The sequence below is a fragment of the Hemitrygon akajei genome, chromosome 5 (assembly GCF_048418815.1).
Source record: "Hemitrygon akajei chromosome 5, sHemAka1.3, whole genome shotgun sequence".
Lineage (NCBI taxonomy): Eukaryota > Metazoa > Chordata > Chondrichthyes > Myliobatiformes > Dasyatidae > Hemitrygon > Hemitrygon akajei.
The window spans coordinates 43,694,865-43,717,849 of record NC_133128.1 but is presented as its reverse complement, the minus strand read 5'-3'; the positions used below and the strand labels follow the sequence as shown (position 1 = coordinate 43,717,849).

General features: G+C 41.0%; 1 protein-coding gene across 1 annotated transcript in view; it reads left to right on the top strand.

Annotated features, from left to right (window-relative positions):
- Nucleotides 1–1,103: 1,103 nt before the first annotated feature.
- LOC140727704 (extracellular calcium-sensing receptor-like) overlaps nucleotides 1,104–22,985 on the top strand; it is an 84,404-nt gene continuing 62,522 nt past the window's right edge. The window contains 1 exon segment of the mRNA XM_073045375.1: nucleotides 1,104–1,393. The gene's annotated coding sequence lies outside the window, so the exon portion shown is untranslated.

Sequence of the window (22,985 nt, the reverse complement as noted above, 5' to 3'; positions counted from 1 at the left end):
TCTTTGAGATTAAGAAACCTTGAAGATACACACTTTACAATAGCAGTATCAAAATACATTGGGCCGTACAAAGCTATCGGAAGAATTTCTCTAAATGATACATAAAGGCATAATGTTTCATGTAAATATAGACTCTTTGATGTAATAAAATTCTATTGGGCTACTTCATACAAAGGATTTATATTCAATTTGAAAAGCTATTTTGTGCCTAATTCAACAGTTTTGGTATATACCTCAATTATTTCTGAATACATTCTTAAAAAGAAATTACCGGACTCGACCCAGTCTGCTTTGATTCATAAGTACCTAGCTTGGGACTACTTCTGCTTGTTCTGTTTTCAGCTTTTCAGAAAAAGTATGGATGATTTTCATATGATAATATAACTGACCAAGTAAGCTAAATACTAACCAAGCTCTGCTTAAAAACAATTGGATCTAAAACAAAATTTTCACCATTTATTCACTTATAATATGTAACTCCAATAATGTTATTGTTACAAAACCTGTTTCTTAGTATTTAGAACTCATTCTTGTACTGAGGGAATTCAATCCTCATGAGGACATACAGTTGAGTCTCTAGGTCAATTCCTTTCCACAGGATGTAAATGAAACAACCCTGAAAAAAAAACCTGCTGAATTCCTGTTGAACTTCTACTGCTGTACTCATGATTTCCTAGAATTATGCTGGTAGGGTTACAATCATGTTCTCTATTAAATTAAGTATTGCAAGAACTCTTTTCCTATTGGAGCTGGTGAGGGAGGTGCAAAGGATCATCGGTTCAAGAAGAGTTAATTGGTAGACTACAAGGCTGGCCTTTGATTTCATATGCAGTTCAGTTTTAGAATTCTTGTATCTAAAAAAAGCTTGCAAATTAGTGGTGATAGAGATGAAGAGATTCAAGGCAGGATATCTAAATATCCTTACATCATTACACCTAAACAAGCTCCCTACAAATTCCTTTGAACTTAACATGATGAAACTACAGTTTAAATCTCTTACACATGGTGGTTTTTCATAAAGTTAGATTTTTATTCCCTATTCTTTGTAAACAAAAGATTGAACAACTACTCAACAAGTTGACCAATCAGATCAATCATTAACCAAGATTATATAGCTTTGACCTTTTTTTAGAGCTTTGCGTGCATTGCATTAATATGCAAAAGACTAAATTATGTTGAATTAACCCCAAGGAAAATATCACAAAGCTGAACTCCCCCAAGTGCAAAATGAGCACTGTTGGTTGCCATTACAGGAACATACATTTGTGTTAATGAAATATTTCCAGCTATCTGAAGGTTATTAAAATATTTCTGTCAGGATGCCCTCAGCTAAGAAATCAATTCTGCAAGTTTCCCATTGAAATTGCATGAATAACTGACAAGTGCATCAAAGGTAAGAATTTGTTTCAATCCAATTATATTTCCAATGCTTTTACATAGAGATTTTAATTTCATTATTATCTAGTAATTGGATTTAAAATTAGACTCAATAGCTTCATAAGAATTGCTTTCAGGATCTTAAATGAATGAAATAAGTAATTGCAGAACTTAAGCTGTGAGAGCAATGAACAATCGGGGAAAAATGCTGTTTCACTTAAGTAAGTAAAAGGAAGAAATTATCCAAGATATGTGATCGCCTCTCGAGGACTGGTTTTAACCATAATACCAATTTCCAAAAAAAAAGCTTAGAATTCAAGAAATGGTAAGGTATTTTTAAAAACACTTTTGGAAACGGAGAATTTTGGTGGGTGGTAGCAGGTTGTGTGCAAATGGAACGTAAAACATTGTTCACTTAATGACGGCTGTTTTGTTAACCTCATTTAAAACAAAAGATATTTATTATTCTAGTAATTCAGATAGGTATATACATTGGATGAAAATTGACAAGTGTGGAGTTCTCATTTGGTTTGATTTATAAGTAACTTTTTAGATATTTTGATTGTGAAAATATCATTAGGGATTAGCTGCCTAACTTCGATTTGAATGGTAAGGCTGTTTCTGTAATGGGTGCCAACCCAGATCACCAGATAAACGCCCAAGCTGAAACTTAAAAATAGGAGGTTAAAAAGCAATATCAACACTTAATGAATCCAATCTAATCACATTTTTTAAAAATGTAATGAAATCTCTTTCAATATACCTGATCAGAAAGGTTTAATATACCTTGTCAGAACACAAAGCAAATCGCCCCATCTATTGCATTATACTTACATTTCTCTTGACATTGGTGTTTTATAGACTAGGGTTGGCCTCAACCACCAAGGCTAATTATTTTGTAATTTTGGTTTTTAGTTATCCCGAGCAATGTTTTGCACATGTTGCACTGCATACAACAAACTTCAGCATTTTGAAACGATTAATACATTTACCACAGTGACTAACTGAAAAGAATTTGTTTTAAGTTGTGAAATAGTGTCCTTATAACTGCTGTGAAACGCAAATGATTTCCAAATATTGTTGCAACTTTTACTTTTGCTGCTTGGCAGTTTGAGCAATTCATACAATTTATTTTCGAGCCAAGCATTTCCTTTTCATCAGAGCAGAGATTAGCTAATTATGTACTAGAAATATTTAGTTCAACAGCAATGTGTACTTCATGTGTAATAGATCACTTATAACAAAAGAAAATGTTCTAAAGTGCTTCACAGGCACGTTTTCAGAGGAAAAAATAATGTTATCAAATCTGAAAAGGAATATGAAGATGAATTAAAAATATCTTAAAATTGGATAAGCAAGTTAAGTTTTAAGGAGGAAGTAGGACAAGAAGAATTAGAGTTGGTAATGATAGGATGAAGGAAGTGGGGAATGTGCCAGAGGTCAGTATCAGTACAAATAAAAACACAAGCCACGTTCATCACATACCTACTCACTTTTGACCCAATGGGCAGGGTTTAAATTATCCTGAAAATATTTTCCAAAGTATTTATGGTGGCAGGAGCTGCCTGTATAGGTCAGCAAATCAGAGCATGCTGTGATAAAAATCCAGCCATTAAAGTGTTCTCAAGGCACAAGGTGAGTGCTGTGAGGAGGATGCCAAGAGGCTTTTAGGCATAACACATGGAATATAATGTGAAAGCATTCACTTCAGTAGAAAACATAGGAAGGTGGAGGATTTTCCCTGTTGTTGAGAGATTAAGAGTGTTAATTGGCAAGGGTACTTGGCTGACATTTTATAAAATCACTGGAAGTTAACAGATAGGTAAAACAGGAAGTCAGGAGGGTAACTGGGTTGGCCGACTGCTTTCATTTCTCATGCTCTTAATTAAAGTGTGTACCTTGGACTTAGCAATCTATTAGCCAATATCACTAATATCCAAATGTTTGCCAATGAATTTTAAGTCAAAAGTATTTCCTTTAAATAATTAGCAAGTACATGGCAAAAGGAATATATTGGGGAAGATAGTGAGGCCATCATACTTCGAACCTCAATATGATCAGGCCTGTGTGGCCAACTAACTGGTATTGTTCACCCGGCCAGTCGGGGGATACATGTGCATGCAAACTATGTTCTATAAGTCCAGCTTGGAATAAATAATGGTGCAAACTTTTCAAAAATCAGTTCAAATATTTAAACTGTCAACATAAATAGTTAACAAACTAGACTATCAGTAAGTTCCATTTAATAACTAATGTCCAGTTTCTAAATTAATTGTGAGGTCCAAACTGGTCCTGTGCAACACAGAAGCATCAAGCTGCATAAATCAACAGAATGGGGGGAACATTAAGGATATCCACAGTGGGAAAATATATTTCATAAGGATATCACATAAGCGATGATGCTCATGTATCACACTGCAAGAACTGGAATAATTCCTTTCTTTTTATCTGAAGAGAAGCTTTTTCATGGGAATTTAAAAAATACCCCCAGCTTCAATTTATTCATGAAAATGGCTCTACTTTTCCCTTATCATGATCTTTTGAGGGATTTAATTCGAATTTTTTAACCAACATATGAGAAAAAATCCAAATAAGGGAGCGAATAGTGAACATTTATTTGAAACAGTGAATTGTAGTTCACTGAACCATGGAAAAAGTTCCATTTGGTTATCAAGACAGAGATGTAATGTGGAAGTCCTCAATCCACATTCACTGTGGGGGTTATGGTACTCACAGAGGTGTGTCAATTTTCGAGATCAATGGAGCAACTTTTTTAAGAATCTTTAACAGAAAGGGTGTTGAGATGTCCCTATTGCTCTCTAAATGACCACGGCTCCTTGACCTTTAGATAGCTTTGGACAAAGATAGGAGCAGGCAGTATTTAGTTAGGGGAGGACTAATTATGATGCTATTAAACAGAATCTTTGGAGCATAAATTTGGAACCGATATTCTCAGGGAAATGTACAACAGAAATGTGGAGGTTGTAAGGGGGCACATGCATGGGGTTCTGGTTAGGTTTGTTCCATTGAGGTAGGGAAAAGATGGTAGGGTGAAGGAACTATGGTTGACAAGAGAGGTGGACATCTAGTCAAGAGGAAGAAGGAAGCATATTTAGGCTTTAGAAAGCAAAGATCAGATGGGTACCTGAAAGTTATAAGGTAGCTAGGAAGGAGCTTAATGAGCTACTTCATGTGAGTTAGAAGAGCACATGGGAAGGGTTTGAGTAGGATTTTAAAAAACCCCAAGACGTTCTACATGTACACAAAGAACAGGAAAATTATGCATGCAGGTAAAATTCCTCTGTGAAGAGTGGGGTGAAACTGGAGATTATCTTACCATATCCTGTTATGTGCTGCATAGTATCTAGCTCTGTGTATTTTACTCGTGCTTAAAATTAGAATGAACATTTTTTACAACCAGTAAAGCCTCAACACAACAGTGAGTGAGAGGAATAGTACTGATGTGTTTTACTCCATAAGCTGGAATGCATTAAACATCTATGCTCATGCCACGGGGATGCTGAAAGTAGAGATGATACTGGACAAGTTAGTAGGTTTACTGCTACTGGTCAGAAATCTGGATAATCTTTCTGCAACACTGTGAAACATGATGCAGGAGCTTGAGCAAGTCAAAGAACATTAAAACAGCATGGTGCACTTCACTATTTTCCAAACTTTCTTCCCGAATATCATTCTATAAAGCTTGCTGTCTTTAATTACATGCTAGTTTTGCCTCTGACAAGATGCCTTGTCAATGAGCTGTGACAAGATCAGAGAGAAATGGTTTGACTGACTTTTTTTGGAGGTTTTTAATTAACTAATACAGATTTAGTACACATTCAACATAGCCCAGGCCTGGATGTTTCTGCTAGTGCAGAAAGTTGATTTGCTTCATAATCAGAGGGGTGGAGAATGGAGCTGAACACAATAGAACATAAACAAGCAGCTTCACTCCTGCCCCTATGTCAAAAGGTAAAGGTTTTGACAGATGATTAGAAGGTGCTCTTTTAATGCAATAATGCTCTAGGCTTTCCACTACTGGCATTAGGCTTGTTAATAATTTATTGTGTTGGTTATTCACTGTCCAGAACCAGGGGGCTTTTTTGCCAAGCTCAGCTTTCTGACATTGCATCTGATACTTGCAGAGATGAAAGAGTTGTTTTTGAGTAAGTTAGACTTCCAACTAATATTCTTTGTTCAGCTTCCTGTCATAAACAAGAGTCAGTTTTTGGTTCTTAATGTAAATTGCAAGTCTGAAGGTAAAAGGACAGCTTTGCAATCAAATAGCACTGTTTTTCCTATGACCTATAAATATAGTAACCTAATTATAGTCTTATACGTGCAGCAAGTATAATGAAGAGGTAGTGTGCATGTATGTGTAGATGATTCACCTATTATAACAATTAATACGCAAACATGAGAAAATCTGATATCCAAGCAACACACGCTTCCTGATGAAGGATCTCAGCCCAAAATGTTTACTCTTTTCCATAGATGCTGCCTGGCCTGCTGAGTTGCTCCAGCATTTTGTGTGTGTTGCTATAATAATTAATAGTATGTTATTGATAAACTTTCTAGAGCTTGGCAACAATTGTCTGGAGATACAGTCATCCACCAAAGTGGAACATAGCTTCTCATACTTAAAACAAACCTTAAAGACCATGTGAATTACAAAGGGGCTTACGTAACAGAATTAAAATGAAGCAACACTGGGAAACACAGAGTTAATGCTGATAATATTTTTGCCTAACTCGTATCTGAGAAGTAATGCAGAAGTAGACCTGACAGCAATTCCTCAGCAACAAGGAACAATGATGCAGCATATACTGATTTGAAATTCAGTATCTATTAGATCAAAAGTGAAATCTACAGAAGTCGTACTCAGTTAATAGTTGAGAATAAAGGCTGTCCAGTAGACAAAGAGTATCAGATATACTGTACAGAATATTGAAGTTAACAGGATAGTAATTGACCATCTTTAGATATGAATTACAAGTTGTCTAGGATAACTTAAGTTTATCAGTCTGATTCCACATGAGCTTCATCGCATCATAATGGGTCAGGAATTCAGCTCACTAATTCCAGTCAAGGATGGCTGACTCTCCTTTAACCTTTTGATTTTGAAGGTTTGCTTCTTGAGGTGTGTTGGTGCGGAATAGACAACAGTTAAGATGGATCACAGAAACATGATTATTATAATTTGTAACAGTCAGCAATATAAGATAACACTGAGGTCTATCTTGCCCTGCCAATTTTAAAAACCAACCTACTAAGAGCCAGTTCTTTTGAAGGGGGTAGAGTGCTGTCAGTGTTGAACATTTCCAAGGCTCTTCATGTTCTCCAGGGTCAAGAGGCTGAGTACAGAAGAGCGGTGGACAATATTGTTGAGTGGTGTGGGCTGAATCACCTGCGGCTCAACATCACTAAGACAAAGGAGTTGGTGGTGGATTCAGGAAGGTGAATACACCCTGTATTCCCATCTCATAAGATCATAAGAAACAGGAGCAATAGTGTGCCATTCAGCTCAGTGAGCTTCAATAAGATTGGTCCATGGACTCCTCTCAACCTACCTGTCTTTTCCCTATAACCCTTAATTCCCCAACTATGCAAAAATTTATCTAACCTTGTCTTAAATATATTTACTGATGTAGCCTCCACTGCTCCATTGGGCAGCGAATTCCACAGATTCACCACTCTCTGGGAAAAGCAGTTCCTCCTCATCTCCATCCTAAATCTACTCACCCGAATCTTAAGGCTACCTTCTCTAGTTCTAGTCTCTCCTACCAGTGAAAACAACTTTTCTACCTCTTTCTTTTCTTTTGTAATTTATTTTTTTATTGAAGTTCATCATCAAACAAACATTTCCATAAGATCTATTTCAGACATTGTACATATATATATCATATAATCATATATATCACAAATCTCCAAAAGTATTTATCTGAGGTATACACTTATAGAAAAGAGTGGAAAGAAAAAACAAGCAAAAGGAAAAAACTATGTACAAGTAGGGACCTCTTCCTATCCCTTTCATAATTTTATATGTTTCTATAAGATCTCTTCTCATCCTTCTGAATTCCAGCGAGTACAGTCCCAGGTGACTCAATCTCTCCTCATAGTCTAACCCACTCATCTCAGTAATCAACCTGGTGAACCTCCTCTGCACCACCTCCAAAACCAGTATATCCTTCTTCATGTAAGGAGATCAGAATTGCACACAGTACTCCAGGTTTGGCCTCACCAGTACTCTGTACAGTTGCAGCATAACCTCCCTGCTCTTAAATTCAATCCCTCTAGCAATGAAGGGAAACATTCCATTTGCCTTCTTGATAGTCTGTTGCACTCACAAACCAACCTTTTGCAATTCATGCACATGCACTCCCAAGTACTTCTGCAGAACAGCATGCTGCAATTTTTTACCAGTTAAATAATAATCAGATCTTCCATTTTTCCTTCCAAAATGGATGACCTCATATTTACCAACATTGTACTCCATCTGCCAGACCCTTGCCCACTCACTTAACCTATCTATATCTCTCTACAGACTCTCTGCATCTTCTGCACAATTTGCTTTTCCACTCAATTTAGTATCATCAGCAAACTTAGATACACTGCACTCAGCCCCCCCCCCCTTCCAGATCGTTAATGTATATCATGAATAGTTGCAGGCCCAGCTCTGTGCCCTCAAAGGAATGGATGTGGAAGTCATCCAGGACTAGAAATACCTGGGAACTCATCTGGACAATAAACTGGACTAACAATACAGAGGCTCTGTACAAGAAGGGACAGAGCTGACTGTACTTCCTGAGGAGGTTCTGGCCATTCAGTGTCTGCAGTGCTACGCTGCAGATGTTCTATGACTCAGTGGTGGCCAGCATTCTGTTCCACACTGTGGTCTGCTGGGCGGTAGGGTGAGAGCAGCTGACACCAAGAAGGTCGACAAGCTCGTCAGGAAGGCTGGTTCTGTTCTGGTGGTGGAGCTGGATTCCCTGGTGGTTGTGTCTGAGAGGAGGGTGCTGTAGAAACTACAGAGCATTATGGACAACCCCTCTCACCCCCTCCATGACATACTTGACAAACAGAGGAGTGGATGGATTCCGCCAAGGTGCACCACTGAACGCCACGGGAGATCCGTTCTCCCTGCGGATGCAACACTCTACAACTCCTCCTCCTTAACTACACAAGTATATAGTTTCATTTCACATTTGTATTTTGCACTATTACTTTTTAATGCACATCTTGTTTTTTTTTGTACCTCACTAAATTTTGTATTTTTAAGCATATATTTCTGACTGAGTAACAATAATTTGCTTCATGAAAAATAAAGTTTTATCTTATCTTATGTTATCGTATCTCATGTTTCTGCTCTCAGTTGGACTTGAAACAATCTGACAAGCTGGAATGTGTGAGTCACATTTATGGTTTAGAAGGGAAGAAATTGACTCAGTTAATTCTAGCAAATCCTTAAATGAAAACAGAAAATGCTGGCAACACTCATCAGTTCCTGCAATCCTTCATTCCATTGCCACACAAGGTCATAAGTAGAAATACATTTCAATACCATATAACCATATAACAATTACAGCACAGAAACAGGCCATCTCGGCCCTTCTAGTCCATGCCGAATGCTTACTCTCACCTAGTCCCACTGACCCGCACTCAGCCCATAACCCACCATTCCTTTCCTGTCCATATACCTATCCAATTTTACTTTAAATGACAATACCGAACCTACCTCTACCACTTCTACTGGGAGCTCGTTCCACACAGCTACCACTCTCTGAGTAAAGAAATTCCCCCTCATGTTACCCTTAAACTTTTGCCCCCTAACTCTCAACTCATGTCCTCTTGTTCGAATCTCCCCTACTCTCAATTGAAAAAGCCTATCCACGTCAACTCTATCTATCCCCCTCATAATTTTAAATACTATCAAGTCCCCCCCTCAACCTTCTATGCTCCGAAGAATAAAGACCTAACTTGTTCAACCTTTCCCTGTAACTTAGGTGCTGAAACCCAGGTAACATTCTAGTAAATCTTCTCTGTACTCTCTCTATTTTGTTGACATCTTTCCTATAATTCGGTGACCAGAACTGTACACAACACTCCAAATTCGGCCTTACCAATGCCTTGTACAATTTTAACATTACATCCCAACTCCTATACTCAATGCTCTGATTTATAAAGGCCAGCATACCAAAAGCTTTCTTCACCATCCTATCCACATGAGATTCCACCTTCAGGGAACTATGCACCATTATTTTTAGATCACTCTGTTCTACTGCATTCTTCAATGCCCTACCATTTACCATGTATGTCCTATTTGGATTATTCCTACCAAAATGTAGCACCTCACACTTATCAGCATTAAACTCCATCTGCCATCTTTCAGCTCCCTCTTCTAACTGGCCTAAATCTCTCTGCAAGCTTTGAAAACCGACTTCATTATCCACAACACAACCTACCTTAGTATCATCTGCTTACTTACTAATCCAATTTACCACCCCATCATCCAGACCATTAATGTATATGACAAACAACATTGGACCCAGTACAGATCCCTGAGGCACACCACTAGTCACCGGCCTCCAATACAACAGACTTTCACAATTGCATTGGCTGATTAAGCTCAGTCAGCAGCGATTCCTTCCTTGACATGAGAAAGAAGATCATTTATTACAGACACAGCATTTTGTTGGCTTGAAGTTCATTAGAACAGATCTGCTGGCTAAGGGACAATATGAATTCCAAATGTGATATTTTAATGACATGATGGTGTTGGGATTAAAAAAACATAGAAACATAGAAAACCTACAGCACAATACCAGGCCCTTCAGCCCACAATGTCGTGCCGAATATGTACTTACTTTAGAAATTACCTAGGGTTACCCATAGCCCTCTATTTTCCTAAGCTCCATGTACCAGTCCAGGAGTCTCTTATCATATCATATCTGCCTCCACCAACATCGCCAGCAGCCCATTTCACACACTGACCACTCTCTGCGTAAAAAACTTACCCCTGGCATCTCCTCTGTACCTACTTCAAAGCATCTTAAAACTGTGGCCTCTTGTGCTAGCCATTTCAGCCCTGGAAAAAAGCCTCTGACTATCCACATGATCATGCCTCTCATCATCTCATACACCTCTATCAGGTCACTTCTCATCCTCTGCTGCTCCAAGGAGAAAAGGATGAGTTCACTCAACCTATTCTCGTAAGGCATGCTCCCCATTCCAGGCAACAGCCTTGTAAATCTCCTCTGCACCCTTTCTATAGTTTCCACATCCTTCCTGCAGTGAGGTGACCAGAAATGAGCACAGTACTCCAAGTGGGGTCTGACCAGGGTCCTATATAGTGTAACATTACTTCTCGGCTCCTAAACTCAATCCCACGGTTGAAGAAGCCCACACAGCTTTCTTAGTCACACAGTCAACCTGTGCAGCTGCTTTAAGCGTTCTATGAACTTGGACCCCAAGATCCCACTGATCCTCCACACTGCCAAGAGTCTCACCTTTAGTACTATATTCTGCCATCATATTTGACCTACCAAAATGAACCACCTCAAACTTATTTAGGTTGAACTCCATCTGCCACTACTTAGCCCAGTTTTGCATCATATCAATGTCCTGCTGTAACCTTTGCCAGCCCTCCACATTATCCAAAACACCCCCAACCTTTGTGTCATCAGCAAATTTACTAACCCACCCCTGCACTTCCTTATCCAGGTCATTTATAAAAAATCATGAAGAGAAGGGGTTCCAGAACAGATCCCTGAGGCACATCAGTGGTCACCAACCTCCATGCAGAATATGACCTGTCTACAACCACTCTTTGCCTTCTGTGGGCAAGCCAGTTCTGGATCAACAAAGCAATGCCCCTTGGATCCCATGCCTCCTTACTTTCTCAATAAGCCTTGCATGGGTTACCTTATCAAATGCCTTGCTGAAATTCATATACACCACATCTACTGCTCTTCCTTCATCAATGTGTTTAGTCACATCCTCAAAAAATTCAATCAGGTTGAGGTCCTTTAACATCTGCTGGACGATGCTGAGGATGTTCTACGAGTCTGTGGTGGCCAGTGCTATCATGTTTGCTGTTGTGTGCTGGGGCAGTAGGCTGAGGGTAGCAGACACCAACAGAATCAACAAACTCATTCGTAAGGCCAGTGATGTTATGGGGGTGGAACTGGACTCTCTGACGGTGGTGTCTGAAAAGAGGATGCTGTCCAAGTTGCATGCCATCTATGACAATGACTCCTATCCACTCCATAATGTACTGGTTAGGCACAGGAGTACATTCAGCCAGAGACACATTCCACCGAGATGTAACACTGAGCGTCATAGGAAGTCATTCCTGCCTGTGGCCATCAAACTTTACAACTCCTCCCTCGGAGTGTCAGACACCCTGAGCCAATAGGCTGGTCCTGGACTTATTTCCACTTGGTATGATTAACTTATTATTATTTAATTATTTATGGTTTTATATTGCTATATTTCTTCACTATTCTTGGTTGGTGCGGCTGTAACGAAACCCAATTTCCCTCGGGATCAATAAAGTATGTCTGTCTGTCTGTCTGTAAGGCAGGACCTTCCTTTGACAAAGCCATGCTGACTATTCCTAATCATACTATGCCTCTCCAAATGTTCATAAATCCTGTCTCTATGGATCTTTTCCATCAACTTACCAACCACTGAAGTAAGACTCACTGGTCTATAATTTCCTGGGCTATCTCTACTGCCTTTCTTGAATAAGGGAACAACATCTGCAACCCTCCAATCCTCCAGAACATCTCCCATCCCCACTGATGATACAAAGACCATTGCCAGAGGCTCAGCAATCTCCTCCCTCATCTCCCACAGTAGCCTGGGGTATATCTCATTTGGTTTCAAAAACTTATACAACTTGATGCTTTCCAAAAGTTCCAACACATCCTCTTTCTTAATGACTATATGCTCAAGCTTTTCCATCCACTGTAAATCATCCCTATAATCTCCAAGGTTCTTTTCTGTAGTGAATACAGAAGCAAAGTACTCATTAAGTACCTCTGCTATCCATACACACTTTTCCACTGTCACACTTGATTGGTCCTATTCTCTCACGTCTTATCCCCTTGTTCTCCACATACTTGTAGAATGCAAGTTTGCTGAACATGAAGTTCTAAACTCAAAGCAAAGATCTTAAACCCTATCTGATATAGATAGCTACGGGTACCCTCACAAAAGTGAGGTTATACCACAGCTACCCGCTCTTCACTTCCCTGTCTATTTTCCACAGTGAGGTTAGCTGCCAATACCCACTATTGACTGGTGCTCCCCACCCCCCACCAAGGAGGAGATACTTCAACTAACAAAGTAGTTTAATTACTGTTTTTGTGATACACATTTAAATCCAGACAAAGTTCTTAAAACACTTTTAAAACACATAGAGGTTTACTATCTTACAAAAGATTTTTAAAACTCAAAGGATTTCTCGAATGGGGTGTTAACAGTCTAGACATTTTACACTCCCTCCTATTCCAACCTCACTCATTGAAAATCTACAGCACAATACAGGCCCTTCGGCCCACCAATGCTGTGTCGAACATGTCCTTAGCTTAGAAATGACCTAGGGTTACCCATAGCACTCTATTTTTCTGAGCTCCGTGTACCTGTTCAGGAGTCTCTTAAAAGACCCTATCGTATCCGCCTCAACCACCATCGCTGGCAGCCCATTCCACGCACTCACTATTCTCTGCGTAAAAAACTTACCCCTGGCATCTCCTCTGTACCTACTTCAAAGCATCTTAAAACTGTGGCCTCTTGTGCTAGCCATTTCAGCCCTGGAAAAAAGCCTCTGACTATCCACATGATCAATGCCTCTCATCATCTCATACAACTCTATCAGGTCATCTCTCATCCTTCGTCGCTCCAAGGAGAAAAGGCTGAGTTCACTCAACCTGTTCTCATAAGTCATGCCGCCCAATCCAGGCAACTTCCTTGTAAATCTCCTCTGCACCCTTTCTATGGTTTCCACATCCTTCCTGTAGTGAGGTGACCAGAACCGAGCACAGTACTCCAAGTGGGGTCTGACCAGGGTCCTATATAGCTGCAACATTACCTCTCAGTTCCTAAACTCAATCCCATGATTGATTAAGGCCAATGCACCATATGCCTTCTTGATCACAGAGTCAACCTGTGCAGCAGCTTTGAGTGTCCTATGGACTCAGACCCTAAGATCCCTCTGATCCTCCACACTGCCAAGAGACTTACCATTAATACCATATTCTGTCATCATATCTGACCAACCTAAATGAACCACTTCACACTGATCTGGGTTGAACTCCATCTGCCACTTCTCAGCCCAGTTTTGCATCATATCAATGCCCCGCTGTAACCTCTGACAGCCCTCCACACTATCCACAACACCCCCAATCTTTGTGTCACTCCTTCCAAATGCTCTGCTCTCCATTCCTGCTGCACTAATCTTAACCTCACCATCAAACCCGCAGACAGGGGAGTTGCTGTAGGGTAGTCTGGCGTACTGACCTCTACCTCGCTGAGGCTCAGCACCAACTCTCAGACACCTCCTCTTACTTACCCCTCGAACAGAACTCCACTAAGGAGCACCAGGCCATTGTCTCCCACACCCACACCATTAGCTCTGGGGATCTCCCATCCACTGCCACCAACCTCATAGTTCCCACAACCCACACCTCCCATTTCTACCTCCTACCCAAGATCCACAAACCCATTTTTCCAGGTAGACCCATTGTTTCAGCTTGTTCCTGCCCCACTAAACTCATATTGGCATATCTCCACTGTTTTATCCCCTCTAGCTCAGTCCCTTCCAACCTACATCCATGACACTTCCAATGCTCTGGATCTTTTCAAGGATTTCCGGTTCCCTGGCCCCCATTATCTTATTTTTACTATGGATGTCCAGTCCCTGTACACCTCCATCCCTCACCAGGAAGGCCTCAAAGCTCTCTGTTTTTTAGGGACTCCAGACCCAACCAGTTCCCCTTCACCACCACTCTCCTCCGCCTAGCAGAACTTGTCCTCACTCTCAATAATTTCTCCTTTGGCTCTTCCCACTTCCTTCAAACAAAAGGGGTAGGCATGGGCAATTGCATGGGTCCTAGCCGTGCCTGCCTGTTTATCGACTACATGGAACAGTCCATGTTACAAGCCTACACTAGTGACTGTCCCACATTTTTCCTACACTACTTTGATGACTGCATTGGTGCTGCTTCCTGCACCCATGCTGAACTCGTCGACTTCATCCACTTTGCCTCCAACTTCCACCCTGCCCTCAAGCTCAACTGGTCTATTTCCGACACCTCTCTTCCCTTTCTCGATCTGAATGTCTCTATCTCCGAAGACAGCTTATCCACCGATGTCTGCTACAAACTCATAGACTCTCACAGCTGCCTAGACTACACCTCATCCCAACCTACTACTTGTAAAAGTGCTATCCCCTTCTCTCAATTCCTCCATCTCTGCCGCATCTGCTCTCAGATTTGGCTTTTCAGTCTAGAACGAAGGAGAAGTCCTACCTTTTCAAAGAAAGGGACTTCCCTTCCTCCACCATCAATGCTGCCCTCAACCACATCTCTTCCATTTCACGCATTTGTGCTCTTACCCCATCTTCCCTCCACCCCACCAGGGATAGGGTTCCTCTCGTCCTCACCTACCACCCCACCAGCCTCCACGACCAGCACATAATTCTTCAAATCTCTGCCACCTCCAACAGGATCCCACCACCAAACAATCTCCCCCCACCTACTTTCTGCTTTCTACAGGGATCGCTCCTTAAGTGACTCCCTTGTCCATTCATCCCTCACTCCTGGCACTTATCCTTGCAAGCGGAACAAGTGTTACACCTTCTCCCCTCATTACCATCCAGGGTCCTAAACAGTCTTTTCAGATGAGGCAACACTTCACCTATGAGTCTGTTGGGGGACATTTGCTGTGTTTGGTGCTCCCTGTGTGGCCTCCTGTACATCGGTGAGTCCCGACATAGATTGGGACACCACTTCGCCAAGCATCTATGGTCCATCCAACAGAACAAGTGGGATCTCCAAGTGGCCACTGATTTTAATTCCACTTCCCTTTCCCATGGACTCTTCCACTGTTGTGATGAGGCCACACTTAGGTTGGAGGAACAACACCTTATATTCCGTTTGGGTAGCCTCCAACCTGATGGAACGAACATTGATTTCTCAAACTTCCAGTCGTGACCCCCCTCAACCCCCTGACCCCATCCCCTTTCCTTCTCTCACCTCTTCTCCTTGCCTGTCCATCGCCTCCCTCTGGTGCTGCTCCCCCCTCTTTCTTTCTTCCATGGTCTTCTGTCTCTTTCACCAATCAACTTCTAGCTCTTTACTTCATCCCTCCCATCCAGGTTTCACTTGTCACCTGATAGTTCTCCCTCCCCTCCTCTTTTAAATCTACTCCAGTCCTGCCAAAGGGTTTTGGCCTGAAATGTCAACTGTACTTTTTTCCATAGGGGCCTGCCAAGCTCCTCCAGCATTTTGTTTGTGTTGCTAGGAACACGTTAGATACCTAAACCAAATACTTCTTACCAAAGCTCTTTGATGCTCAACTACCTTCAGTGAGAGTGAATACTGTTTGCAAAACACTCAGTTCCAAAAGGTGACTTATCAAGCTGGAAATAACAGATGGGCAAATTTCCTTAACAGTTTGTTCTGTAATTGTTTGCTTTTGATTCTCAAGCAAACAGGTAAGTCGTGGGGACATGGACCAGTATGTTGCCATAAGGGTGAATGGGTAAACCTGACAAGTTTAGGGATCCTTAGCTGATGAGAGACATCGGGGCTCAAGTCAAGAAAGAGAAGGATGCATATTTTGGGTTTAAGTGAATCCCTTTATGACTATAAAAAGATTAAGAATACACCTAAGAAGGAAAACAAGCGGGTAAAGTGAAGGTATGAGATGGTTAAGGAAAATCCCAAGAGGTTCTATAGCTATATCAAGAGTAAAACAGTGGCTGGGGAGAGAGGAAGTCCCCATTGAGATCAACATAGCTGCCAATGTCTTGAGTTGCATGAGGTGGGTGGTATTTGGCCTTTACTACAGTCCCACAATCTACAACTCTCACCGGCACAAAACAAAAATTGTCCATCTCAGAAAGCACTTATGGCATCCAAGTCCTTGCTGGAAGAGAATGACAAAGATTTACATCTTCTCATTTAAGTGGCTGACCTGTTACTATAAACCTATTACCTCCCTAATTTTCGGCCCCCTTACAGAGGGAAACAGCCTCAGACCAACTGTGCTGGAACCAGCCATACCCTACCAAACCCCCCCTCCCCAACCCCCGCCTCGCCAACGCTGCCACCCCACCCTCCTCCAACTCCAACGTCAGAATCTTGATAATTTGATGACATCACTTTTTTTACAAAAATAAAATTTCACCATGTAAAGTTGCAAGCTGCTCCTTCTTCCCTCATAAGCCAACCTTCTCATCCCAAGAATCAAAGAACTTCATTATTCAGCAACACACTGCCCTGCCCTGAAAACGATATCTTGTATTACACAAATGTTTCTTTATGGAAGACTAAGGAAACAGTTTATTCTTTGTCATAGCCTGTTATCTGGCCATGCTGTGACGGCAAATGCTTTTGATATGATCACCTGCGCTCATGTTACATTGGCAACAAAATCCCTTGCAGTAAGGCCTAGAGCCTGTTTTGGGATCAAGTACCAAATGTGGACATCCGACTGTCTAACCAACAGTCTCAAAAGAATTAAATGGTACCAATATGAAGAAATGTCATTTTTTCCATTCACCTCAAGATAGAGCCAGTGAAAGCAAAAATAAACTGCCTACTCCCATCGGCCTGCACCAGGACCATAGCCCTCCATTCCTACTATCCATGTACCTACCCAAACTTCTCTTAAACACTGAAATTGAGCTAGCATGCACCACCTGAGCTGGCAGCTCATTCCACACGCTCATGAACCTCTAACTGAAGATGTTTTCCCTCATGTTCCCCTTAAACTTTTCACCTTTCACCCTTAACCAATGACCTCCAGTTGTAGTCCCATCCAACTTCAATGGAAAAAGTGTGCTTGCATTTACCCTATCTATACCTCTCATAATTTTGTATTCCTCTATCAAATCTCCCCTCAATCTTCTACATTCCAAGGAATAAAGTCCTAACCTGTTCAATCTTTCTTATAACTCAGTTCCACCAGTCCCGGCAACATCCTTGTAAGTTTTCCCTATATTCTTTCAACCTTATTTACATCTTTCCTGTAGGTAGGTGACCAAAACTGCACTCAATGCTCCAAATTAGGCCTCACCAACATCTTATACAACTTCCACAATATATCCCATCTCCTGTTCGCAGTACTTTGATTTAAGAAAGCCAATGTGCCAAAAGTTTTCCTTACAGCACTATCTACCTATGACACCACTTTCAATGAATTATGGAAATGTATTCCCAGATCCCTTTGTTCCACCACACTCCTCAGTATCCTACCGTTCACTGTGTAAGACCTACCCTGGTTTGTCCAGCCGAAGTGCAAAACCTCACACTTATCTGCATTAAATTCCATCTGCCATTTACCAGCCCATTTTTCCAGCAGTTCCAGATCCCGCTGCAAGCTTTGATAGTCTTCCTTTCTGTCCTTGACACCCCAATGATGGTTTCATCTGCAAATTTGCTGATCCAGTCAACCACATTATCATCCAAACTGTTGATGTAGATGACAAACAACAACAACGGACCCAACTTTGATTCCTATGGCACTCCACTAGTCACAAGTGCCCAGTCAGAGTAATCATCTACTACCACTCTCTGGCTACTCTCACAGAACCAATATAGAATCCAGTTTACTACCTCATCTTGAATGTTGTGTGACTGAACCTTCTTGACCAACTGCCCATATAGGACCTTGTCATCAAGGAAACCATTCAACATACTTTCTTAATAAGAGAAAATCTGACAATGCTGGAAATCCAAGCAACACACAAAAATGCTGGAGGAATTCAGCAGGCAAGGCAGCCTGTCTGGAAAAGAGTAAACAGTTGACGTTTCAGTTTCGGCCCGAAACTGAAATATGGACTTCAGTAATTCCCGCATGGTTAGGAAGATTCAGTCGCTAGGTATACATGGAGAGGTAGTAAATTGAATTAGACATTGGCTCAATGGAAGAAGCCAGAGAGTGGTAGTGGAGGATTGCTACGCTGAGTGGAGGCCTGTGACTAGTGGTGTGCCACAGGGATCAGTGCTGGGTCCATTGTTATTTGTCATCTATATCAATGATCTGGATGACAATGTGGCAAATTGGATCAGCAAATTTGCTGATGATACAAAGATTGGAGGTGTACTGGACAGTGAGGAAGGTTTTCAAATCTTGCAGAGGGATTTGGACCAGTTGGAGGAATGGGTTGAAAAATGGCAGATGGAGTTTAATGCGGACAAGTGTGAGGTATTGCACTTCGGAAGGTCAAACCAAGGTAGAACATACAAGGTACTGAGGAGTGCAGTAGAACAGAGGGATCTGGGAGTATAGATACATAATTCCCTATAAGTGTCATCACAAGTAGATAGGGTCGTAAAGAGAGCTTTTGGTACATGGGCCTTTATAAATCAAAGTATTGAGTATAAGAGTTGGAATATAATGGTGAGGTTGTATAAGACATTGGTGAGACCAAATTTGGAGTATTGTGTGCAGTTTTGGTCACCTACTTACAGGAAGGATATTAATAAGGTTGAAAGAGTGCAGAGAAGGTTTACAAGGATGTTGCTGGGACTTGAGAAACTGAGTTACAGAGAAAGGTTGAATAGGTTAGGACCTTATTCCCTGGAGTGTAGGAGAATGAGGGGTGATTGGATAGAGGTGTATAAAATTATGATGGGTATAGATAGAGTGAATGTAAGCAGGCTTTTTCCACTGAGGCTAGGGGAGAAAAAAACCAGAGGTCATGGGTTAAGGGTGAAGGGGGAAAAGTTTAAAGGGAATATTAGGGGGGGCTTCTTCACACAGACAGTGGTGGCAGTGTGGAATGAGCTGCCAGATGAAGTGGTGAATGCGGGCTCACTTTTGACATTAAGAAAAACTTGGACAGGTACATGGATGAGAGATGTATGGAGGGATATGGTCCAGGTGCAGGTCAGTGGGACTAGGCAGAAAAATGGTTCAGCACAGCCAAGAAGGGCCAAAAGGCCTGTTTCTGTGCTGTAATGTTCTATGGAAACGTTGACAGTACTTTTTCCATAGATGCTGCCTTACCTGCTGAGGTCCTCCAGCAGTTTGTGGGTGTTGCTCAGCATACTTCCTTCTCCATAAGAGTCTGTCAGTGCAGGTTCAGAAATTGATTTGCAATGTAATTTACAGCAATATTTAATAATGGTAATGAAGTTAATAACTAACACAATTGCTGCATACTCTCGGTAGCCACTTTATTAGATACACCTGCTTGTTAATGCAAATACCTTTCCAATCATGTGGCAGCAACTCAATGTATAAAAGTATGCAGAATTGGTCAAGAGGATCACTTATTGTTCAGGCCCAACATCAGAATGGGGAAGGCATGTGACCTAATTGACTTTGATTGTGAAGTAATTGTTGATGCCAGACTGTGTGGTTTGAGTGCCTCAGAAACTCCTAGGATTTTCATGCACCACAGTGTCTAGAGTTTACAGAGAATGATGTGAAAAACAAAATAAAAGTTCAGTGGATGAAAAATGCTTTGTGAATGAGAGAGGTCAGAGAAGAATGGATAGAATAGTTCAAACTGACAGGAAGGCAACACCTCGAATGACCACACTACAATACTGGTGTACGGAAGAGCAGCTCTAAGCATATAACATATCTAACCTTGAAGTGGATGTCTACAGCAGAAGACCATGCACATACACACTGTGGTCACTTTATTAAGTACAGGAGGTATCTAATAAAGTAGCCACTGAGTTTAATCTGTGCTGTACTGTTACTGTAAAACCACTTACAGTATTTCATGACATGTCAGGGATAAAGAAATGATTCTGATTCTGCCTTAAATTTATTCTTCAAAGACCCAGTGATTTCCAGTTAGGTTTTCCCCTTGCAGATTCTACAAAGCTAGTAGAAAGGGATTGGATGGATTCTCATTCAAGTACCATAGCTGGCTCCTCTCAGGTAAGGACATAACTACAGATCGGTGGATCTCACTGCTTCTGGAGGAGCCTGGCACAATGGCACTATGACAGATATTAGTCAGCTGCAGAGCAAACAAGCAGAGGAACTGATACCATTCCTACATAGTCACTACCACTCTCACTTCAACCAGTGAGCAAACTGCAGGATGAGAGATTACTTCAATAAATCTTGTCTAGTCAGTCCATGAGTCTATGCAACAGGGAAAATATTTCTCAGTACTTAGGAAAAGAGCAAGGTGAATGGAACTGAATAGATTGCTTAACAGAGCTAGTATGGACTTGATGGTGTGAACTACCTCCAGATAACAACTCGATTATTGCAGATGAGCACCAATCACTCCAATATGGTTTAGAGATCCATAGTTATAGAAGCATGCATTAAATTTGCAAACTTGAGCCACACTGGCTCAAGAGCATACACTGATTTAATAGTTATTATTGATCAGAGACCCAGACCAGCCCAACTACGACCATGGGCATAAAAAGGTTAGTATCCATTGTGATGACAGCAAAACTAATGTACATTGGTAAAATGATTTACTCATATCCTTTAGGACAACTAATATTGTGATATTTTTCCCTTGACTGACAGAAATGAGACCAACTATCTTTCAAAATACTTAGCAAACTACTCAGTTGGGTAAAATTGCTTGAAGAAATAGTTGATAATCTAGTTTGAGTACCGAGCATAGGCCTAAGTCCCAGTTATATCAAAGGAAAATTATACGTTGACATTCAAAGTTCTTCTTAATATCTGCGGATGGCCAAAAGTGGACAGCTACCCCAAAAGCTACTCAGTCACAAGTAGGCAGGGTCATGCTTGCAGAACCATACTTTTTAGCTAATGCCCCAAACTCTTTGTGGTGAACTACATATACCTGTCTGGACACGTCCCCCCTGCTGACTGCTCCTGTGGCTCCTCCCACAGACCCCTGTATAAAGGCGGTTGGAGGCACTGCTCCCCCCTCAGTCTCCAGGATGCTGTGTGGTCGTTTCTTGCAGCTAATAAAAGCCTATCTTTTGCCTCCCGTCTCCGAGAGTTATTGATGGTGCATCACTCTTTCATCAGTAAATTTTGATGTGGTTTATCTTAAAGACAGACCAAGCACTGGTACTGGATATGCTATGCAGAGTCTCAACAGTGCTTCCAAAACCCAGCAGGCTTCAATCAGCAGGTCAATTAGGTGCAACAAAATGTCTACTGATACTGGTGTTTCAGTATTCTGGTATATTAAACACCATTTGGAGGAAGTGCAAGAAATTGAATATACTCTTGGTGAAAGAGAATGTTTGAATCTGCAAGAATCTGCATCGCCTCACGATCTTCTACAAAGTAGACTCCTGAACCAGAGGGTGCAGCATTCACTCCCCTGAAGAGTGAGATGCATTCAAAACAGTTGAAAGTCAGCTGCTGCTGGGGGCATAACCACCTGCAGCATAACTGTGTTCAAGCACATAGACATAGACTGTGAAATCCTTCACTCTGCAACTACTATGCCAGAGACTTTAGCTTCATTCAGTGCCAGCTGTAGAAGAAGGCAACATCAAACATATCTAAAAGCAGCATCTAAAAAACAGTTAATGGACTTGAACTGTTGAAAGGTCATAATCTGAAATGATAACTCTTTCTCTACAGATGTTGTCTTACCTGCAGAGTATTTCAACATTTTCTGTTGGACTTCCACCATTTGCAAATTTCTAGATCCCTAAAATCACCCTTCTTAACTTATAGTCAAGGACAGTTTGTATAATACAGACCAAATGCATTGATTTTATTTTGGAAAAAAAACACAATTTGCAAATCTAAATTCTCAAGAGCATAAATTTAACGGAGCCTGAATGCATAAGCTTCCAAGAAATGTATGAATGATTTAAATTCAAGTAACAATGGAAACGGTACAGTGCCTCAAGCTATTCTTTCATGCTCTGTATTACTCCTGTCTAATAGTACAGCTTGGTGTTCTCTCCCCAGGCTGCAATGAATTACTAATTTCAGTAAGGGTGTTTAGAGGCTGTGGCACCTACCGTAGTTGACCTCTGCCAGTGCTATAGTTACCATCTGTTATTGAGGCTGCTGCAGACCAGTGGTTTCAATGTTACTTTCGACAGTAGTTCCTCCTGGCTTTTAGAATTGACAGTACTTCTTTTTTCGTAATCCTGCATTTGGTTATATTTAACATAACATGGGAAGGAGTTACAAAAACTGCAACTTTACTCACGGTAGTAAAATTATTGGTAATCACAACCTGGAAGTGGAATTTAAACGTTAGTATTTTTTCTGGTTACAGTTCTTTTTAACTCTTACTGTTGTATGGATAATTTAAATTCATTATTCATTAAGAACCAATTTGTATGATTTCCACACTCATCAGTTTATTTAGTTACATTTCTTTGGTATAAAATCTTGTTCTGTGCTTCATGCTCTGCCAACTTCACTGACCAAAGGGAAAATGAGGTAAA